This window comes from Triticum dicoccoides, chromosome 4B, assembly GCF_002162155.2.
Source record: "Triticum dicoccoides isolate Atlit2015 ecotype Zavitan chromosome 4B, WEW_v2.0, whole genome shotgun sequence".
In the NCBI taxonomy this organism is placed as follows: domain Eukaryota; kingdom Viridiplantae; phylum Streptophyta; class Magnoliopsida; order Poales; family Poaceae; genus Triticum; species Triticum dicoccoides.
Window position 1 is genome coordinate 600,998,430 of NC_041387.1, and position 2,609 is coordinate 601,001,038.

The following is a 2,609-nucleotide window of genomic DNA, read 5'->3' on the forward strand; positions in this document are numbered from 1 at the left end:
ATTTGCATGCATGCCGAATACTAACTGGTACATATCATTAAATTCTTTTTGATCAAGACAAATATTACCAGATGAGGCCTTCTTGGACTCCTCCATTCCGGCAACTACGGCCCGTAGCTGGGCTTTGCACTCCTCCAGCACTTGAGACAACTGGTATTCTTCTCCGTAAGAACCTATGCATACAATGATCCTTAAATCAGTTGTGCCAACTATTTCAAGTCTCAGGGGCTACTAATATACATAATTATCATATTTTCTTACCCGTATGTCCTTCACGTACTGGTCCGTGGATCTGGCAAGTCCATCTTGAGCAGCTCAGATGTACGCATCTCCTGAGTTAAAGGCATTGAACGCCTCTTCGGAGAAATTAGGGTCGCGGAGTACGGCCGGCGACGCCTGTGATTCATGGAGCTCTCCACTTCGGAATCGTAGCGGACAATCTATCTGCATCCTCTGTAGGAGGACCATCCGGCGTTGTCCCCGTGTTAGCCTCTACACCTAAGTCCGGCTCTGGGGTCCGGCTGGTGGAGGCGTGGCTGGCAGGCTCTCCAAACACAGTCCGGCGAGCGTTTTGTCTGCTAGGAACCACGGACATTATTATATTTTAAAGATGATAATCACGGAGCAAGTTTTTAATCATACCTCTGTGACGGCGTCTCAGTCCTGACCACCTTCCTTTTGAGCCTACCCGGCTTCGGTGCCCCTTGTTGACGAGTCACCGCGGGTTCGGCACGACGCCCCGATGGCCTTCCATGTAAGACGCAATATGTGTGCGGTGGGTAAGATGCAAAGAAGGGATCCTTCTTGGAAGTTGGGACTCCGGTTTTACTTACATGCGATGTAGGGAGTAGGCCAGGGTAATCGGCTAAGATGGCCACCAAGGCACCATCACAGCTTAGCTGATAGAACGTCCTGTCAATGAGCTCCACAAATACGTTCGGATCTTCTTCGATTCTGGGTTCGAGGGCCTGGCCAGGGTCCTCTGGCTGTGGAGACGGGCTGTGGACCTCCCTCACAACTTTTCGCAGTTCCTGCTGTGAATTAGCAAGGTAAATATTTATGATGAAGAATGCGGGAAGGACTGGAGTAAAAGATAGCAGCTCACCCATCTTGGGGGTTGTACATGGAGAATCCATCCCGTGGCTTAATACGGATGAACTCCTCTTCTTCTCCTTTGTACAAATCGGACAGTAACTTCACCAAAGCGGCGGCGGAGTTCGGACCTTTACGACCGCAACGGGTGGCACCGTCTTCTCCATTGAAGTGCCACATGGGTTTCCCCTGATACTGAAGTGGTTGTACCCCCGCATTATACATATTGACATAACCTCGATTATTGTCAGTCCTGATTTGGCCAGTGTTTTATCCTGCCCATCAGGTAAAGGACCTCTCTGTTATGTTCCTCCTGGGGGCTCTGGGGGGGCGCCAGCTGTGGTGTTTCTTCAATGGGGCATTTGCAAACTCACAAAGGCCCATCCGAATAGGATCCGGAAGGGGAACGTACTCCATGTAAAACCACTCTGAAGGCCAGTCTTCAGATGTCTTCTTTGGAGTACCGGACAGGTATCCGATCTTGGCGATGCGCCATATTCCGGCTCCGCCCACTTGATATATTGACCCCTCCTGAGTGCGGGGTACGAGGCAGAATAGCCTCTTCCATAGCTTGAAATGAGCTTCGCAGCCCAGAAATAGCTCGCAAAAGGCGACGTAGTCGGCGATGTGTAATATGGAGGCAGGGGTGAAGTTATGTAGCTGGAGGCCATAGAACTCCAGGAGCCTGTGGAGGAATGGATGGATTAGAAATCCGAGTCCCCTCAGCAACTAAGGGACAAGGCATATCCGCTCCCCCTGGATTGGTTGGGAAAACTCTCTGCTTGCTCCCCGCCGTTGTAAGTGGCTAGTCCGGCTCGGACGGGGACCATGTACGCAGGCGGGAGAAACCCCTGGGTCTACAACTCTACCAATCGGCTGTGGGGGACGGAACACTTCTCCCAATCGCCTAGCTTAGTGCTACGGGAGCGTGAGGAGGATCTGCGATGGCCGACCATGATGGGATTGTTTTTTCTGAGCACGCTCTGATGGATACTCGCTGGGGGAGGATGGTGTGATTTGGATCTGAGGATCACCATCTCTTTAAATAGACGATTTACTTACATGGTCAGGGTGGCAAATGTAAAAATGGCCCGACTTCTTGCATTCACTCGACACGTGGAGGTAGCCATTATTAAAGTACAGAAGCCAAGGAGTGCAACATTAATGGGAAGTCGGACACTACTCGTTACAACATGTACTCTGGATTTGGAGATGAACCCGCCTTGCAATGCCGAAGACAATCTGCACGCCAGACTCATCATCATTGAAGCCTAGTTCAGGGGCTACCGAGGAAGTCCTGGATTAGGGGGTCCTCGGACAACCGGACTATATACTTTGTCCGGACTGTTGGACTATGAAGATACAAGATTGAAGACTTTGTCCCGTGTCCGGGTGGGACTCTCCTTTGCGTGGAAGGCAAGCTTGGCAATTCGGATATGTAGATCTCCTTCTCTGTAACTGACTCTGTGTAACCCTAGCCCCCCTCCGATGTCTATATAAACCGGAGGGTTTAGTCC